The sequence below is a fragment of the Vicugna pacos genome, unplaced genomic scaffold, assembly GCF_048564905.1.
Source record: "Vicugna pacos unplaced genomic scaffold, VicPac4 scaffold_5, whole genome shotgun sequence".
Classification (NCBI taxonomy): Eukaryota; Metazoa; Chordata; class Mammalia; order Artiodactyla; family Camelidae; genus Vicugna; species Vicugna pacos.
The window spans coordinates 1,534,520-1,554,205 of NW_027328726.1; positions in this window are offsets into that span (position 1 = coordinate 1,534,520).

The window sequence follows — 19,686 nt, forward strand, 5'->3', positions numbered from 1 at the left end:
CGGCGCCGACTGGCACTCTCTCTCCTCGGCACCCCCACGGCACCCCCTCACGGGGGCTCAGGGCCACCCTCGCCCGACACCGCAGAGCCTCAGAACGGCCCACCGCAAGGCTCTCCCGCCGCACGGGCCGGCGCTGCCCTGCCCCGACGTGCGCACACCCAGAACAAACACGTTCGTGCCGTGCCGAAGCACCCCGCCTCCCCCCCCCCGTCGGGTCCGACGACGCCTCACCCGGGGCCGCCTCCAGGGGAGGGACAGCACCCACGCGCGGTGAGGCCACGTACTGGTCCCAGGACGGGGGGGGGTCGGGCGGAAAAGGCTCGGCGCGGGTGGCCATCGGTCCGGGCAGGGGAGGGCCGGCGACGACGAGGAGGGGCCGCTCGCGCACAAGAGCGACGGCCGCAGGGGTCGGGGGTGTGGGCGGGCACCAGCCCAGGGAAGGGGAAATCCCAAGACACGACCGGGCCGCCGGGGAAACAAGCGCAGGATCCCACCACCCCCACACGTGGGGGCGGCCCCGCGACGCCCAGGACGCCGGCCGGCCTCAGCCAACCCTCGGCGGTTCCTCCCACACCCCGGCCCCGCCGCCGGGACTCACGCGCAGCAGGCTAACCCCCACTCCAGAGGGCAGCCCCTTCCGCTCGCTCACTCGTCCGTCTGTCTGTCTGGTCTGTCCGTCCACCACCCACATCATCCTGCTTCGTCTGGCTCGCCCCCAGGCCTCGCGGCCCGGGGAAACGCTCCCGAGCGAGGCGGCCCGACCCGTAGCCCACGCACCGCCACCGGTGGCTGCGGCTCGGGACCGGGACAGGTGGGGTGGCTCCTCGCGGCGGGGAGACGACGGGGGGCGAAGTCGGGGTGGACCGCCTTGCCCCTCCCCCCACGGCACGCACCGGGGAGGCAAAGCCCGCGCGCACACACACGCGCGCTCGCACGGCCCCGCGCCAGACGCCGGGCCCGGCCCGGCAGAACCCTCCCCCGACTCGGAGGGGGGAGGCGCGGGCCACAGCAGGCAAAGAGCAGCACACGGCCCCACCGCGGGGCCGGCGCAACCCACACGCCAAAGCGGCGGGGCCCTGCCCACACGCTGCGGCAGTCGCTCCCCGTGGCGACTGCACGCTCTGGATGGAGGAGCGGCGGCTGGGGGTTGTCCGGTACCCCCCCCCAAGGCTCCCCTCTCAGGTCGCTAGAGAAGGCTTTCTCACCGAGGGCGCATCGCCCCCTACCCAGCGGGGGCCCCCTTCAGGCCTACGGAAGTCCGCCGAGGTGGACGTCAGCGCTCGGCTGGGCAGGAGGGGCCTGCGGCAAGGGTAAGCAGCGGGCCGAAAAGCGAGCGTTCGCGGTCGGGACCGGGGAAAGCCCGTGCCGCCTCGCGAGGAGACGCACCCAAGACCGCGTGGGGACGAGACAGGCGCCCGCCCCCACCGGCACATCACCCGGCCCCACCACGTTCGCTCCCACGCCCGGGCGCGAGCCCCGCAGAGGGGGGACCCACCCGGCGTGCGCCCGGCCACGTCAGTCCCCCCCGGTACAGGGTGAGGACGACGACCAGGAGGCGGCCCCGGCCCCACCGAGGGTGGGGAGCGGCCACGCCTCGCTTACCGTCTCGACCCCTCCCCACCACTGCTCAAGAGAGTGGCTCGGGACACACGACCACCGCAGGGGTTACCCGAGAGGACTCGCTGGGGACGGGAAGCGATGCCACCGCTCGGCCTCGGGCACCTGAGGGACAACCTGGAGCGCTCCAGGGGCACCACAGAGGGCCAAGGCGAGACACGCTCGCACCCCGGCGAGGGGATACGTGGCGTGGCGGCGGGGGCAGCCCTCCCCCCCGCGGGGGAGGGCCGCTCGCGAGACAAGACGCCGAGCAGGCGAGGAGGCGAGAGGTGTCTGCCGCGTCACAAGACCCCGGCCCCGCCGACACCACGAGGCACGGGAGACCGAGGTCGGGCCGGAGTCCGCACCCCTTCCTTGCCCCCGCCACCCACGGGCGGTGGAGGAGAGGCGAGGGGCCCGCAGGCAGAACGAGAAGAGAGGCCACGTTCACCATGAACGTCCCGTCCCTCGTCTGGCGCGGCTTAGGCCCGGCCCGGGAGAGCATGACGTCACCACATCGGTCAGGTGAGCGAGCGAGCGAGCGAGCCATGGGGCAGGGAAGCCCCAGAGCCAGAGGGGAGGGCCCGGCGAGGACAACCACCAGAGGAGGGCCTGCTTCAGCCTCGCCAGGCGCCACCCACTCCTCGTTCCTCTACGAGGAGAGTGGCCAACGACCCCAGGCGGAGAATGCCTGACACGCGGCACGGAGCCTGTGAGGGTGGGGTCGTGCCGGCCACCACCGGGTGCCTGCGGCAGGGAGCGCACGGGGTAAAAGACCCACGCCGCCAGCTCACCCCACCGCCCTCGGGCCACCAGAGACCGGAGGCGGCACCACGGGCCACGTCAGCCGGACGCACACACGAGAGCCGGCGCGCAGGCCCGAGCGGGCGGCTCAAGTGTCAGAAGCAGAGTCGGCTTCTACCAGGCCAGGGCTCACGCAGAGACAAAGCCCAAGAGCCCCACACGCGTCCGGAGACCCAACACTCGGTGACAGACACCGAGAAAGACCGTGTCAGCACCTATCTGCTGGCAGAAAATGCCCAACACGACAGAAAAAATGACAGCGCCCGGAAACGGGTCGGGTCCACGATTTGCAGGGGGGGCCCCGGGACCTCGGTCCGGCCACCTGCCCCCAGCCCTACCCCCATAAATGGCAGCCCCGAAGCTCTCGGGGGCCATCTGATCGACCGGGGGGGGGAGGGGGAGGGGTTGAGGAGGAGGAGGAGGAGGAGGAGCAGTGGGAATGGGAAGGGACGAGAGGGAGACGGGATCGGGCCGGGGACGCCCTGCCCGTTTCTCGCCCGCGTGGTCGGGGACTCGGGGAGATGCCACAGAGGCGCCTCCGAGGAGAGGGCCCCCCACGAGGGACCGCTCCCGAGCACCGGGCCGGGGAAAGCCTGCCTCCCCCACATCCCTCGCAGGACGCCCCCGTGCCGGTCCCCGAGTCCGGATGAAGTCTCGGTCCCTCAAATGCCACCGGAACCCACGCGGGCAGACTTACGGGCCGGGGGGCGCCCTCCCTGGCCTCCCGCGCCAACAGGGGCCGGCCCAGCCACGTCTCCGGGTCCATCGGGACTCAGAAAACATTTCATCCAAGGAGGCGCCTCCGACGACCGGGAACCCCAGCGCGCCCGTCCCCGGCCTCACCGCACTGGGCCCGGGCCGCTCCTCGCCTCGGGACCAGTCGTCCAAGGGACACAGACGAGGGCCGGACCACCTAGCCGCCGGCGGCCCGGGCGCGGGACACCCCGTCCCTTTCCCCCGCGGCGGCACGGCGCAGGCCGTGTCCGATCGGCTCGGGTCGGTCCCCGCGGCTGCAGGGGCACAGGCGGATGCTGGTCGACCAGGCCAGGCCACACGGCTTCCCCCTACACACGAGATCCCGGGAGCGCGGCGGCAGCCACCCCCTCATCAGCCTGCGAGTCCAATCTGCGCCGAGAGCAGGACACGCCCGCGGCTCAGCGCCACGGGGACTGTCACCGCCGGTGTCGCCAGCCTCCCCGAAGTCTGCCTCGGGCCCCGCCGCCGAGCCCCATCCCTTGCCGAGGTCGCCGACGCTCGGGAGAAGAGGGACGATCTCAAGAGCGGCAGCCAGATGGCGCCCGACAGCCGTCGCCAACGTCCCCGGAACCGATCCCGACCGCCGGCCGCCCAAACGCCCGAGCCCGTCCCGGGCTGAGGCGCCGGGCGGCCGGCCGGCGCGACCCCGTGGCGTCCGCCTCGGAGCCCGCTCACCCTCGTCACGGCACGGCACGGCACGGCGGCATGAGGAGACGCGACGCGACGCGACGCGACCCACCCCGGCAGCAGATCAGGGCGGGGAGGACGGAGGGAGCCGGGGTTTGGCAAGACACGGCCGGCCGGGCGGGCGGCTGCCGCGAAGGGGACGCGCTCCCCACGCGATTCCCCGGGCGGGGGAGATCACACGGACACGCCGGCGGGTGGCCCAGAGCGACCAGGACGAGATCCCGGGTTCCCGGCGGCGGGGGGGTGGGGTCGGTGGGAAGGGGAGGAGGGAAACAGGGAGGGAAGGCGGGGGCTGGCAAACCGAAACCAGGCGAGCGCTCCGAGAACAACGCAGGAATCGGCTTTGGAGTCCGTCCTCTCGAATGCAGGAGGTCTTTTGAAAGCAGACAGGCAAAGCCCAGAAGCTAGAAAAGAAAGGATGAAGACCGTCAACCCCATCGAAGTGGAAAGAAAAATCGATCTCGGCACAGATCGCGACAAAGCCCAAAGACAACAAATGGGCGCGTGGGGAAAACGCACTCGCGGTCGGTCGTGAGAACACGGACGTCAGCACGGCTGACCACAACCACAGGGAGGAGGAGGAAAAACAAAAAAATGCGGGCGGCGGTTGGGGGGGGGGGGCGAGTCGATAGCCACCCGCTCGGTAAATCGAGGTTCAGTGCATCTACACAGAACAACACTGTGCATGGGCATCCGCGTGTCTGTGTGTGCATGTGTGCCCGTGTCTGTGTCTGTGTGTGTGTGTCGGTGTGTGTGTTTGACACACAGTCACACGTGGACAGGGAAACTGTAGCCCCATGTGGAAAAAAAAAAAAACATGAAAACAAACGACAAAACCCACCACCAAAGGGAAATCAAGTTGTAGAACTTACTCTGGGGTTTTAACAAAAAACAACAACAACAACAACAAACAAACAAACAAACAAAAATGTAGAAAAAGCACCACCACAGCCCATCAGGGGTTCCTCTCCTAAACAGTCCAAGAACTCGGTCAACTCCACCTCCTAGAAGCCAACAAACCAATGATGAAACACGGGCAGGAGACCCAAACTGACTTTTTCAGTTTAAAAGGAAAAAAAAATTATTTTGTATCCAAATGGGGAAGGGGCGGGGGCGGGGGAGGATGGTGTGTAGAACTCAGCGGCAGAGTGCCTGTCCAGCACGCGCAAGGTCCAGGGTTCGACCTTCAGGACCTCCGTTCAAGCAAATAAGGAAGTCGGTGAGTCAGGCAATCACTAAGTCAGGCAACAAACCAGCAAAAGAAACGAATTACCTCCCCTCCCCGAATAAGCAAACAACAACCAAAAACAACAACAGCAACAAGAACAACAACAACAAAAAAGCCTAAATAAATAAATATATGTAAATAAGTAAGCAAGTAAATAAATAAATAAGTAAGCAAAAACAATTTAAAAAGGGGGAAAACGCACGCATTTCTGTTTTTAAGAGATATCCAGACAGGCCCAGAACCTGGAATCACGACAGCAAGTTCCAAAAACAAGCAGAAAGTGCCTGCTTCTGACGGAACATGTGATAGAGACCACCGTTCGATGGGGCCGGGTGGGCGGGCTGGCGGGCGGACACAGAGCTATGGACTCATACCTGACAGAATCCGCTCTCCGACAGAAGACAGAAGGCAACACGGAACAGGGGTTGGCAGTGGGGGCGAGGGGGAGAGGGCAAAACGGAGGTGGAGGAAAGCCATTAGGGAATACAGGACAGAAGTCCCTCAAAACATCCCACAGGAAACTCCTGGAAGACCCGGCAGTTCCACTAAGGGCCCGCGGATGGACGAATGGACAGTGTCACGTGGTCTGGAGAGACCTACACCTTGAGGGGATGATGTTAACCAAGTGACCTAAGTCCAAGAGGGATGTTGTCACTTCGAGGCAGAATCCCCAAGACAATACGCAGGAACACATGCAAGGAAGCTGAAACAGACTCATGGATACCAAGAAGGATCAATGAGTGCAATGGGTGAGGGAGAGGAATAAGTACAAGCTTCCAGTTATCTCCAATTATTAAATACATTAATCACGGGATGTCATGGACAGCAGGGCGAGTCGAGTCAATCCATACTATTGTCATGACGCTGTCCGGTGACGGATCCGTAACCAGACTCATCGCGGTGATCATCGTGGAACATGGAAGAATCCCGAATCGCTATGTTGGACACGTGAAAACTGACATCCTATTGTCAGGTCAATTATGAGAGAGAGTAGGAGAGAGAGAGAGAGAGAGAGAGAGAGAGAGAGAGAGAGAGAGAGAGAGAGAGAGAGAGAGAGAGGGAGGGAGGGAGGGAGGGAGGGAGAGAGAGAGAGAGAGAGAGAAAATTCTCACTGTCTTCCCCCCAAAAAAAAAAAAGAGTTCAAAAAGAGTTCAGTGAGATAAAGAGTGGATGTAGGTGAGGGCAATAGGTGGAGGAGCTGAAAACCACGACGGCGACACATGTGCAGCATCCCACACGGTGGCAGTGTGGTCCTATGCATGCTCAGCCGTCTCCTAGCCACCTCCAAGTTGACATCCAGGGTCATCCTTTTAGGTTTCGTGGCTGCACTTTCGTCTGTCTCGGGCAATACTCTCTCTTGATTTTCCATGGGGGAAGGGAGGTGGGGTGGCCGGGCGGGCCACACCACGACACACCGCGTCGTGCGTGACCTGGATAACAGATACACACCCGTCCACCACCCACGGGCTCCGAAATCTGTCACTGGTCACAACGCACACTTCCTCGGTCCTTTACGGAGCGATGGCGGACCGAACAGGCAGCGGCCAACTTTGCCGTGCACACAATGAGACTTCATCCCTCGTGGAAACAAACTGATGACGAGACAGCGTGGTCAGGGGGCGGGTGTCCTTTCAGGAAGACACAGTCATTGAAAGTCCTGCGCACGGGAACTGGGCCAAGGGAGATCTCCATCACCCTGCCCAACCCCGATCCAAATTCTCATTCGGGCAGCTAAGGGTCAAGGTCAAAGTTTCTTTCTTCCCGGGGCGGGGGCGGGGGGGGGTCCTTTTGGGCCTCGATGGTTGTTCAGCTGGAGAGATCACCCTTGGGCTGCACATACATTTCGGGGTGGTCCATAGGGCTCCACGACTGTCCCGCCACCAGGCAGGTGGTTCCACCTGATGAAACCGGTCTGGTCTTTCGTTCCAGGAAGACAAAGGTCCGTGGCCGAAGCCAACGAGAAACCCCGGGTGTGAGTCCGGAGCGCCACCACTCAGGAAGATGTCTAGGCGTCGGGCTCGAAGAGGCTCGGGCGGCCTGAAAAACGCATGCGGGTTCAGGTCCACTTTCCAAGCGGCCTCCACAGCAATGGGCAGGAGGAGGGTCTCGAGAGGGGGCACGGCAGTGATCTCTCTCCAGCAGATGTCCAGCTGCTCAGTCCGGCTCGGCGGGGCTTCAGGGAAAGGGCGGCTTTGGTTCTCGAGGATGCCAAGTCCAAAGCGGGAGAACCATGGGCAACGGGAGTCGGAAGAGCGTTGGCCAACTATCGGAGAAAACTCGAAGCACGCGTGACGTGGCCCAGCGTATCAGTGGAAGGCGGGGCGGGGTGGGGAGGGGGAGGGTGGCGGGAAGCACGCAAAGATGATGACACAGAACCGCATTCTCATCTCTATCACGCTGTACGAGAGTTTCCACTGAGACATGCTCCCCTTCCCCTGGTCTCTCCAAGGACGCGCATTTCTACCAAAAATCACCCCCATTCAGACTTGTCAGCTGGCCAGATCAGCATGCTTCCACGAAATTCGGCCTGAAGATGGACAGACGTCCATTAAGCATAGCCATCGCCCCTAGAGGCTCTCGGACACCCGCTCTGCTGGAACGTTTCCTAAGGACGGCAGACGAAGATGGTCTCCACATGCTTTCCAGGAGACGTTCCTCAGAACGAGACCGTGACTATTCCGGAGACCGTGACTATACCGAAGCAAGCCCGAATCGGTCACAGCAAATGTTCACGAGGAAGTCACGGTGAACCATCTGGGACACCAGTCTTTCCCAACCGGTCCACGTACGGACACGATTTGGTCCTAGCCAGAAACAGACACTTTCTCCTCACAGCATCCTTTTATTTTATTTTATTTTATTTTATTTTATTTTATTTTATTTTATTTTATTTTATTTTACTTGTATGTATATATGTATGTATGCACATACGTATGTATGTATGTACGTACGTACGTATGTAAGTAAGTAAGTATGTATGTATTCCGGTCTGTCTGTCTGTCTGTCTGTCTGTCTGTCGGTCCATCCGTCCTCCGAAGGTATACCAGTCATGTCGGCCAACACACTGACAGATCTCGAGTCTTTCCTATCAGAAGGATATCAAAGCACGTCCCCTTCGACTCATGGAGCCAGGAACGAACGCTTCCGTATCTCATCTTCTTTGGAAACGATCTAAACATTCCAGGGATGTCGCCAGACGCTCCAGTTGCAAGGGACCAAAAACTACGTGGAGGAGGCACCAATTTTTCAGAGACGGGCCGCCTCCGCCCCCCCCCCCCCAACACACACACTACCCCCCAGGACTGCTTGGGATGTGAACACTTCCTGAGACTTGAGACCGAGCCAGCCATCGCTCCCAGACTCTTTATTTTATTTTATTTTATTTTATTTTATTTTACTTTATTTTATTTTATTTTTCTGGCTGACACATTTCATGACAGAGGTAACCCACAGGAACTTCAAGGATTCGGGGTAAACCTAGGGAGGCAAAAAGTTTCACCTCGAACGCTGCTCGTCACAATCAAGACATGGCTCTTTTCACGAGACCAATCCCTTGACATTTGGTTTTCTGGATGGAAGGATCTGTCCTAGATCATGTCAACCTGAAGGAAAACATTTGGGTTCCTGCCTGTTCGCATTCCCTGCCTGCATGTTCCCTTGAAAACCAGTTCCATAGAGCTCTTTCGTGAATGAACTCTGGCAAGTGTATCTGGAGGGAGAAACACGTCAGGCCTACAAGCCGGGGACGTACACACGTGCCTACATGCATACATGGGACTGGGCCCTTTCCAGATCCTTGGACGGCAGTACCATAGAAATGAGGATGGCTTCCACAAGACTCTCAGGCAAGCCAAGCTCTGTTGCGAAAGCGATAGCTTGTGCACAAAGGAGAAGGTGGCATGACGGGAGGGGGGGAAGGGGAGCACCAGCTCCCTGAGCAGCAGGGGCCACTTGCTTTTCTACCTAAAGGAAGGGCTTTGTCTCAGGATCACTGATCACTTCCACAAATCATCCAATATCTTGGATCGGCCGCAGGCGCCTCCAGGGTGCAGAGCCATCGCCCCAGGCTCTGTGGGGAATAGAGAAGACTTCCGTGAGGGGAAAGAAATGCATGAGAATTTTCTGCAAGAAAGCTCAGGAACACATCATGTAAACATGGAGAGTTGAGCTTCCTGTCTTGTGACAACTAGGTCTGCTGGGTCATGTCACAGAGAGCAAGCGAATCCTTTATTCCCCTGAGCCTTTTTCTTTTTCTTTCTCTTTCTTTCTTTGTTCTTTTTTCCCTTTAGAGTGTGTGTGTGTGTGTGTGTGTGTGTGTGTGTGTGTGTGTGTGTGTCTGTCTGTCTGTCTGTCTGTCTGTCTGTCTGTGTGTGTCTGTGTATGTCTCTGAAACTCAGGTAATGCCCTGTCTCATACAGACGAGACCAGCAGATCGACATGACCAGAGACTTTGTAGCTTTCATTTAAAAACTATAGGTCACTCATGAGTCGGGTAGGACGGGTGCTGCGTCCAGCGCAGTTCGGGACCGTGTCTGAGGACGGGCGACGCAAGAATTAAGAAACAAAGAGACAAAGTAAAGAGCAAAAATGAGACCAGGGGACTCAAGGTCTCGTGGATCTAGAGTGCCAAAAGCCTGGTCGACATCCTGTTTATTGGGAGTCTACGGCTCAGGGGGGGAAAAAAAAAAAAAAAGATATGCGATCAAAGAGGTGGGGCTTTAGATATTTCATACCAGAAGCACGAAGTTCTGCTTGCTGGCTAACTGATTCATTTCAGGCCTAACCCTTCCAGGAACAATCACCCTCCTCCGGGGATGCAAAATTTCTAAGTGTATATCCTGTGATTGCCTCTGGGACATCTCGAGATAGCAAATATTTCCCCGGGGTTAAACCGCAGGCTTTCCTGCCAGAACCAAGTTCTGTTAATGGCTGATCTGGCTTCCCATGACCGTCCATTGTTTTACCCTAAGGAAATATCTGCCATCCTTTGTGCCCTCACGGTCAATCTCAGGATTGCCCCTCACACAATTTCTTTAGCATCATGCATGTTCTAGGTCATCTACTGTGTAAAACATGAAAACAAAGCAAGCGTGTGCATTTTTAAGCAAGTTAAGTGTGAATGTAAGATTTTAAGCTCATGGAAATGTTGGTGCAGCTTGGTTTCTAGTTGCTTGTTTTCCAGCAGCTTGTTTCCCAGCAGACGCGTAGGACACTAGAGAACCCACTCACTTAGAAAGAACCGATGGGACGGGTAAGGTTTTTCGGTTCGGAGGGTGAAAGCTTTTAAACTCTGCGTGGAAAAAAAGACGTTTCAGATGTATATTTCTCCTTAAGAAGGCTGCGAATTAGAGTTTCGACGAGGGAGCCCTCGCAGCAGTGTGCACGTTTAAAAAGGCCTCCGCGTGCCCCCCCCCCTTTTTTTTGTTTCTTCCATTTGGTTTCAGGTTCTACCTGATTCAGCCCCCTGGCCTCAGTCTCAGGCCATTGTGGGCTATGTAGACGTTTCTGACGTTGTCGAGACGGACAAGATAAGGACGGTTCCCCCAGAGAACAGGGCCGCTGCTTCTATGAGATCAAAAAGCTGACCTGCTCATCCAGCTCTATGTTTAGGAATTTGCTCCTTTCTGGGAAAGCGTAGAGCTCTGCGGTAGAGTGCGTGCTCAGCATGCACAGGGCCTTGGGCTCAGTCCCCACTACCACCACTGAAAACGTAGAATAAATCTAAATAATTACTTAAAACGTAGATAAAGACACCTAACGACCCGTCCCCCCTCCGAAAAGATAAAAACTTTTTGTTAAAAAAAAAATCTGTTTTTTAAATGAAAAAGACAGGAGGAGGAAGAGGACGAGGACGAGGATGAGGAGGAGAAATTAGCTTCTTTCCAACAAGGAGATTTCCAGGTCAAATGGAGAGCCAAATATTTCTATGTTCTAAGACTTCAGCTTTCCACGTATCCTGGTGTCAAAACGTCTGCACGGGTAAAGATTGTTCATCATTCTGTGACTATGCACTTCCTGCATTTTGGAGTGTTCATCTGTCCTTTCTCTTAGGAATAGATGATCATCATAAACAGCAGTTCTGTTGATTAAACCCCCTTTTAAAATATCGTTGTTTCATGTTCACTAAAGTTACCTAATAATCACTTCACAATCTATGGAAGTCAAATCATTGTGCTGTACACCTGAAACTGATAGAGGGCTGTATGTCAAACCTATCTCAATAAAACTGAAAAAAGAAAAGAAGAAGAAGAAGAAAAGAAAAGTCGGCTCGGGGCATCCGATAAAGGCCCTCTTTCTGAGCGCACAAGTCAACCTCGGGCCGATTCACCCTGACCCTGAAGAAGGGCAAAAATCACCCTCCACTCTATCTCCCGTTAGGTCCCGGACACTAGCCAGAGTTCCCCCTCCCTCAACCCCCACCCCGTTCTTGCGTCACACTGTGTGGGCTCAGGCACACAACCTATCGGTTTCCTTGAGCGTGTGGAATGAATATCGCCCGAAGGGAATTTCCTGTGTTGTCGTTTAAATAAGCTGACGTGTTAATCAGTGCTACGGAGGGACACATTCCCTTTGACCTGATCAACCAGAATGACATCCCAGGACCCAGGAATGTACAATATCATGGATTTGAAAGTATCTTAGAATTCAGAAATCATGGTGATGTGGGTCTGATGACCTAGCTGGCTCCATACAAACCAAGAGATGAAGGTGCCCAACGTTTTCACTCGATGCTGCCTAAGTTCTTGACAGTCACTTTAAAAAAGGAAAAGGAAAATTTGGATGGCACGCTTAGTTTTGATAATGTCCTCTGACTGCATGGTGAAACGCAAGGAAAAGCCGTGACGCTCGCCCACGGTATAGAGAGAAACGCAGAACCGTGTTTCTGGTAGCCTTCTTCACCGCTGCGCCAAGGCGGGAGCGACGGCTACCTCATGCAAAGGAGGAGAGGACGGGTATCTCGGCCCCGTCACACAATGCCAGGCAGAAGAAACCTTCTCTGATGAGACATAAGCGTGTCAAAGCGCATCCCTGCGTCGAAGGCTTCGGTTTCCCGGGGAAGGGGGTCGAGCCGAGGGACCCAGGCCCCCACGTCAGTCAGTCAGTCTTTCACTGGATTCACTGGCCTCGCTCTTACCCCTCAGCAATGGCCGCTCAGATTGCTCACGGGTGTCTTTACCTTCTGGCTTTAGGAAGGACTTTAAACTTCGGCTGAGGGGCAGACACCCAGAAGGGTTCTTTCAGTTCACCCCATCTTAGGGAATGCCATACCCAACACGTTGGTTTTCATCCCATCGTGGGCCTACCTACCGGAGAGTTTTGCTGCTTAAAAGTCCCCTGTGCTCCACCTATTCATCAACAACCCCCCCCCGCCACAACACACACACACACACACACACACACACACACACACACACACACACGCGCGCACGCACGCGTGCACACTCACACACACACACACACAGAGAGAGAGAGAGAGAGAGAGAGAGAGAGAGAGAGAGACACAACCTTCACCCCCCCCACACACACACAACCCCACTCATCTTTTCACCCTCTCTGGGCTTTTGCCCTTTTGAGAATGAACGTCATCCAGAGCCGGTACCCTACAGGATGCCACCTTTTCAGATTGGCTCCTTTCAGGGAGTCATGTGCACGCAGAAACTGCCCCGCCTGTCTCCCACAGGTCTCTCGGCTCCACGGGCCCCTGGTTTCCTTTTTAGAGCCAAATCATATGCCGTGGCACGGACCTAGCCCGGGCTACGTGTCCCTTCACCTCTTGAAGGACGCGTCTGTCTCGGTCGCCTCCACGGTTCCGGCGGTGATGAAGCAAGCCCCTCCACCCCCCACCCCCACCCCCACCCCCACCCCCACCCCGCCCGCCATCCAGGTCCGTCCGTCCGCGTTCAGGTTTCCGCGTGGACGGAGCCCCGAGGGCTAGGCCTCAGGGTGAGGGTGGTATGGCGGGTGGCGGGTGGCGGGTGGCACACTGAAGGGTCCGAAATCCGGAGGATGCCGGCAAGGAAGGTCGCCAGGTCAAAGCCTTCCTTCCCTCCCTCCGTCTCCTTAGGGTGGATGGCTGGGCCCATGAATTCAGAGAGGACACGAGACACATGGTGTGAACCGAGATTCCCAAGCCAGGAGACCTGGTGGAGGGTAAAGAAACGAGCTTATTGGGGGGGGGGGGGCCGGGGGGTATGGGGGGGTTCTTAGGACTGCAGCCCAGGAGACACAGATGCAAGAAAGAAGCACTGGAAGTGTGTGTCACCAGACTACCCCACGGGGCAAGTGGAGAAGGGGAAACGAAAGAAAACACCACAAGAGCAAGGCGGGAACTTTGAAACGACAAGGCTGCAGCTAGCAGCTGCTGGCAGATTTGTTTTTGAAACCGGTTGGTGGCGCCCTTGAGCTCGATACAGTTCTGACCACTCATGCCCCCCCTCCCCCCATGGATGCCGGTGTCGGGACCCAGGGGAGGCCACCCCAAACATGTATGTGCCTCCGTGGCACACGGATAGGTTAGAAATGAGAGTGACCGAAGAAGCCGAGGGGCCAGCAGACGCAAGAGGGACCGACCGGACCCTCAGACTCTTCTTTCTGTCTCCCTGAAAGCGGGAAATCAATCACTTCCGTGGAGGGTGCCCTCCCTGCATCTGGACTTAGGAAATCACCCTGATCTCCCACTGAGAGCCTTCAGGCCCCGGAAGCCTAGAGAAACCAACCAACCAAAAAACCTCGTGACTTCTTTCAGGGGCTTCCCCCCAAAAACCCAAACTCTGTCTCGATTCTTCACGGACGGGTCACCCAAAACCAAAGTCTCTCAGCCCGGTCCATTTCGCACAAAGGGCTGATTTCTTGTCCTAAAACGGAGAAAAGCTGCCTGCTTCGGGGACACATGAGTGCTTGAATGAAAGACAGGAGGTTCCCTGTCGCTCCTGCTCAACGATCCGTCTGGGGTCCATTTTTGGATCAGTCCAGCCCAGAGGACTCAAGATGTGTAGAGGGAGGGGACAACGTGCCCCTCCCCGAAACAAGACTATGTCTGCAACCAAGTTCCTCCCACTGGCCGTCCAGCTCCATTTTGGATGACTGAATCCTGGTTCACCTCATTTGGCTGTTTTGTTTTGTTTCGTTGTGTTTGTTCTTGTTTTTGTTTTTTGATTAATAGACTTTATTTCCTAGAGCAGTTTCAGGCTCACAGCAGAATTGAGCAGAAAATACAGAGAGTTCTCACACAGCCCTCCCCACCCACACATATATCCTCCCCTCCCCTCAACATCCCTCATCAGTGTGGCCTATTTGGTCAAACTGATGGTCCGACATGGACACGTTATTATCAATCAAAGTCCATAGTTTACATGACGGTTCACTCTTGATGTCGTACGTTCTATGGGTTTTGACAAATGTATCATGACATGTAGCCACCACTATGGTATCCGACGGAATAATCTCATCGCCTTAAAAAATCCCACACGCTGTATCTGTTCATTCCTCCTTCCCTCCCTCTCCCCAAACCCCTGGATACCACGATCTTTTTATTGTTTCTAGAGCTTTGCCTTTTCCAGGATGTCCTTTGGTTGGAATTGTCCAGTTGGTAACATTTTCAGACCGGTTTCTTTGATTTAGTAAGATGTCTTCTAAGTTTCTTCCATGTCTTTCATGGCTTGATAGCTAATTTCCTTGTCTTTCTTTCTTTTTTATTCATTTATTTATTTTTTAATTTTTTACTGCACACATATTTTTTAATTTACATATACGTACTGTTCATTGTTTCCAGGAAGGTTTAGCGCTTTAGCTTTTTAAACTTACACAGTTATCAAAGGAATAAAGCCAACCGCAAAATAAGAATGAATTCAAAAAGATGCACACACCCTGCTATTAACAGCAACATCATTTATAATGGCCAAGATACGGAAGCATCCTAAGTGCACATCAATATTTGAATAGATAAAGAAGAGGGGACACACACACACACACACACACACACACACACACACACACACATACACACACGGAATGGAATACAATTCACCCGTAATAAAGAAGGATATTTTGCCATTTGTGGCCTTTCCTTTCCTTTTTTTTTTTTTTTTTTTTTTCCCCTCCTCCACTTTAAAAACCAGAATTTTATAACTGGGATAAACACTTCCATTGCGTCAAAAAACAGTAAAATGACTAGAAATAAACTTAATCGAGGAGGTTACCTATACTCCAGAATCTGAAATGACACAAAGAAATGGAAAGCTGTCTTGTGCTCTTGCATTGGAAGAATCAATACTATCAAAATGGCCACACTACCCAAAGCAATCCGCAAGTTCCATGCAACCCCTGTCAAAATACTCACGACATTCCTCACAGAACTAGAACAAACAATTTCAAAATTTATAAGGAACAACGGAAGACCCTAAACAGGCAAAGCCATCTTTTGTAGGTCTCCTCTCTCTCTCTCTCTCCCTCTCTCTCTCTCTCTTTCTCTCCCCCCTCCCTCCCTCCCTTTCTCTGTCATCTTTTTGTTCTCTTTTCTTAGGGTTTGATGACTTGAGACGATCCTTTAACATTCCTTGTAAAGCCGGCTTGATGGTGCTGAAATCTTGTAGCTTTCGTTTATCTGTGAAGCTTTTGATTTCTCCCTCAAATCTGAACGAGAGCCTTGCTGAATAGAGTATTCTTGGCTGTCAGTTTTCCCCTTTCATCACTTTAAATATGTTGTGCCACCCACTTCTGGCCTGTAGAGTTTCTGCTGAAAAATCAGCTGATAACCTTACGGGAGTTCCCTCCTTGTATGTTATTTGTTGCTTTTCTCTCGCTCATTTTAATATTTTCTCCTTACCCTTAATTTTGGTCAATTTGATGATGATGTGTCTCAGTGTGTTCCCGTATGGTACTCTCGGCACTTCCACCTCATTTGGTTATTTAAAGGATCTTCAGTCTGTTCAATTCATAGGAGAGAACTTCCACACGTATTTCTTCTCAGTTTTATGAAACAAAGAAGGACCCAGAAAACTGGCAAAACATAAATGCTCTTCTATTGGGTTGAGCAAAGACAGGCCCTGGCCGGGGAGGGGGGGGTGCTGGAGGGTCGGGGGGGGCAGTGTAGAGAAGGATATAGATCAGCGTTAGAGTGCCTGCTTAGCATGCATGATGTCCTGGGTTCAATCCCCAGAACCACCGTTAAAATAAATAAATTACCTAATCAAACCCATGCCCCTCCCGCCCAAAATAGAAGGAGAAAAGAGTGAGAGACAGAGACAGAGACAGAGACAGACCATCGGGAAAAGTAGCTGCACTAATACTTCCAAGAAACAGGACAACATAAAGATAATGGAAGAAATGCTGGATAGTGAACAGCCACGGGTGGTTGGCACAGACCCATAGCTTCTGGGGTCACTAAAGAAAAAGAATATGAGAATCATACGGATCAGGAGATTGGGTCTGAATTTTGTGCCGTTTGACTTGTGCCAGTTACAAACGTCATGCACAAGAAAGATGACAGGCTACTTTATTGTCTGAAATGAGATACTTGAAAGTGAAAAGAGGTGCTATACAATCGTGCCTGGACTGGGATTTTTCTAAGGGAGCCCAAACCCTTTACAATATATATCATGTTTTCAAAAATGAATATCATTCCTGGACAACACTTCAGCAATTTTTTTCTGTGTTATCAGTAAACATTTTTAAAAACATCAGTAATAAAGGAAGAGGGAGAGAGAAAGAGAGAGAGAGAGAACAGGAGTAACTATACGCGCGCGTGCGTGCATGCGTGTGTGTGTGTGTGTGTGTGTCTGTGTGTGTGTGTGTGTGTGTGTGTGTGTTGAGGTGGGGGCCTAAAAGAGGATGAGGATTCTTTTCATCGAGGTCTGTTTGTACAGAATTCTCTCCTTCTCCGCTTTACACTGTGAAGGAAAAGCCCAGATGGGCTAACAAGCTAAGTTACAAATCTAAGTGTAACAAGTGTCGGATTCCTGATCTGAGGTCTGCTGGGCTAACTCGTAAATCTAAATTAATAAGTGTCGGTTTGCTGATTCCCTATTCATGCTTTGCTAGCCAGCTGGATTTTCAAAGAGACATATCTGGCCTTGAAATGTCGGTTTGCCGCCTCACTGCCTCTACTCTTGTGATAATGTTGTTGCTAAAGCTATCGCGTGCCTATTGGCCGAATACCCCAAGCTTGTACTTAACCCTATAAAACCTCACGTGCACGTCTTGGGGGTGCTCAGGGCTTAGGAGCAGAAGCCCCTCTGAGCCCGCCGGCGTAAGAAATCTGAGTACTCCAACCCTCCGAGTGGTGCTTGTTTCTTGGCTGGCCTGTCGTTTCCAAAACAGCACCATTGACACTAAGAACGTCACTCTCGTTCCGGCATAAAGAAGACATCTGGGGAGGGTGGGGTCGGGGGTGGGGTGTAGATCTACGTTATGTCCTGATTCCAGGAAGGAAAGGGGCCAGGGTCAGCGTGCCCTTCTTTCTGGGGTATCTGTCTGTTCGCTTTTGGTGTTCGGCTGGTTTGGTTATTTCGGCTTTCTGTTTGGTTCCTTTCACAGATCCAGTGGCTCAAAGCAGCATTCTGATTTTCTTTTCTCCTGGGGTTTGGCTTTTGATAGGTAGAGGGACAGGGCCCACGCAGGGGTGGGGGTGGGGGTGGGGGTGGGGGTCACTGCGGCAGAGAAAGGGAGGCGGCTATGGTGAAATCATCGAGCTGAGGGGATTTCTACGAGAGGGACTCTCCGAAGTGAATGGGGTCCAAGGAGATCATCAGGGTTTCTGTGTGCTCGGTTGGTTTTGTTCGTGCGTGTGTTTGTTTTTTCTGGACGAGGCCAAAGAACTCCTCGGGTGGAGGTGCGTGTCCGAAGGGTCTGACAGGATGGGAGGATGCGGGGCGAGTCAGTCCATGTGCCCAGAAAGAGAGAGAACCTGTCATAGCTGAGACTCAGGCCTTTTTTGGACCTAGGCCCAGAGAGCAGTTCGGCTCCGAGCATTCACGGAGAAGTTCGTCGCCACCTCAGTCGTGTCCCCCACCCCCGCCCTCCCCCGCGCCTCGGCCCCCAGTGAAGGAGGAATCATGAAGTGGCCGCACTTAGGCTAAGCCAATTTTTGGCTTTATGCTTACTGCTTGCTTTTAGAACGATCAGCAAACTCGACTGACCAGACACCGCTCCCAGCCCCAGGCCCACTGTTCAAAGCAGCTAAAGTTGTCGATTCTAACTGTTTGATTGGACCTTCCTCTGATCGTTCAAATTGACAATCATGTTTGACGTCTGAGTCTTTCCCCAGGAAGGGAGTCACGGGAGGATAAGCTCAGGAGAACGACCAGCCCCCCTCCCACCCCCCCACCCCGAGTTCCTCCGTGGCGCTGGTGCCGCCGGGTGAGTCTGACCAGAGAAAGAAGGTCACGGGCTGATGACCTACTAGACCACCAGGAGGTCCCATGTTACCAGACACTCATCCAGATTTAGGAGGAAGTTGTATCAGAGACCCTTGTTGATCATGAGCACCTTTTATGCTCCCGCCTGTTGTGATTCCCTTTCATGCTCCAACCTGTTCGTCCACAGAAGCATGAAACCCCAACCCCAAGACGGGTTCACAGTTTGGAAGGCACTAGCCTGCTGTGAGTCCCCTTTGCCCAGCAAAGCAATCAAGCTGCCTCTTTTCTTCTAAACTCTAAGACCCTGTCTCTGGGTTATTTGGCTCGTCAGGGACGGGGTTGGGGAGGGCGATCTTTCGGCAACACCCGCACAAGTTTCCCTGAGTGGCAGGAACCAGCGTGGCCCTCAGGCCTCAGCCCCGCAGGCAGGCAGGCAGGCAGGCAGGCAGGCAGGCAGGCAGGCAGAGCTGGAGCGACCGTTGGTCCCGCCCCCGCCCGCGCACCCCCCCCCGCCCCCCGCCGCTGCTTCCGCCGCCGCCGCCGCCGCCGCCGCCGCCGCCGCCGCCGCCGCCACTGCCGCCGCCGCCCAGGCCTCCTCCACCGATCGGTCCCAAATCGGGTCCTAAATCGACTGGACTGTCTCCTGGAAGCGGGGGCGGGGACGTCAGGAGGATCCATTCGGCAGGGCCTCTTTCAATCGCTTCATTCAAATGCAGAAAGCTCTGTGCTCAGGTCAGAGCCTTTGACTTGGCCTCCGGCTCCTCTCCGTTGAACGGCTTTTGTTTTTTGGTTTCAATTTCCCCACCCTTAGGCCACCCCGTCCCAACTGCACGGAGGGAGGCGGGAGGGAGGGGGGAGAATCTCGCCTGGTCTCAGGCCAAAGGAGTCCCCTCCTTTTCCTAACCTGGGTAAACCCCACTAAACCGTTTGAGAATCATGGAAGGGCATGGAAGCAGACCTCTGACTTGATAGATTCCTCTGGGATGGGAGACTTTAAAAAAAAAAAAAATTCTTTTTCCCCTGCTTGAAGGGAGGCAGAAAGGAGGGACAGAGTGTTCCTCTTGCCTCGGGCAGTTCTTTCTTTGTTTGTTTCTTTCTTTTGTTAAATCATGCTTTTTTTTTTTTTTTTTTCCTTTTTTTCCTTCCAGTTTTATTGAGACACAGTTGACATACAGCAGTGTATACTTTGGGGGGCGGGCGGGGAGAGGAATTCGATTTTATGCATTTATTTTTGACCGGAGGTACTGGGGATTTAACCCA